Genomic DNA, 1,161 nt, shown 5'->3' with positions numbered 1-1,161 from the left:
TGACCAAAAGACAATATGTACTTGAAATTAAAAAGAAAAAACATTTATCTAGGCGTGGTAAATGGTAAATGTATTTAGTTCAAACATACCATATAGACATTTAGGGAAGCGCACCTTCCTGCACCCCTACGAAAATGTTAAAATAAATGTGCATCCCTATATAATCAATCAAAGATGTCCGTTCACCGCTGACAGTGGATTTGCGATAACACAAAGTGTTAAATATATTAGTGATTTGAGAGAAGTTTTGGAAATTTATTACAGAAGTGGTGGGTCAATTTTGCACACTATGCTAATTTTCCTGCACGTTTTATGAAAAATGACCAAGTAGACCACTTGAAATCTAAGATGTATTCGATGTATTTTTTACCGTGCAATCTTGGTTACAATGATGTTTCTATTGAAAGTACCGTGCGAACGTACGGTGCTTTTAGGGAGAACAACGCGTATACTTATAGCAAGAAAGGCATCTTTTTTTTGACATCGTAGGCAGGGCTCGATACCAAACACACAGAGCGACGAATTAGCGACGAATGCGCTCCACTAACTTCCGTGGTGCCGCGCGGGGCCAGCCACGCGACCTGACGGTCACAAATAATAATTTCACGATAAAGATCAGTGGGCAGTGCGCAGGGAGAGCAAACGCCAGGAATGGAGGGAGACGGAGAAAGGGCAGATAAAATAGTTTTTTTATAACAAAAGGTATAGAGGGCAAGAAGCAGTAAAGGTATAAAATAGAGTAAAATGAATTAAAGTAAAATGCGTTTGCACAGAATCCTCTCCGCATAGAAAACAATCAGCCGCAATAAGCACCGGGTGCTTCAAACCACGCTCCGCGGTGTTGCGGGATTGCATACCCTAGGGGCTACGGCGCCTTACGGGCGGACAGAGTACACCCAGAAAAATCGTTTCTTGTTTCTAGTAAATTTTTCCTCGTTTCAAGTGCACGCTGCGACACAAGATCAAATTTACTCTTGAAACAAGCTGATATTTTCTATCGAATAAGAGAAAAATCTTATTCCAAACACAATTTTGCCTTGTTTCATTGGTGATATTTTGATCTTGTGTCAGCGTGCACTTGAATCAAGAAACTACTTTTCTGGGTGTAGGCAAACCCTCCAACAGCGGCGCGTGCTCTGAATCACCCGATATATTCAAAGG

Source organism: Frankliniella occidentalis, unplaced genomic scaffold, assembly GCF_000697945.3.
Source record: "Frankliniella occidentalis isolate FOCC.00 unplaced genomic scaffold, Focc_3.1 Scaffold208, whole genome shotgun sequence".
NCBI lineage: Eukaryota > Metazoa > Arthropoda > Insecta > Thysanoptera > Thripidae > Frankliniella > Frankliniella occidentalis.
This window is presented reverse-complemented; position numbering follows the sequence as displayed.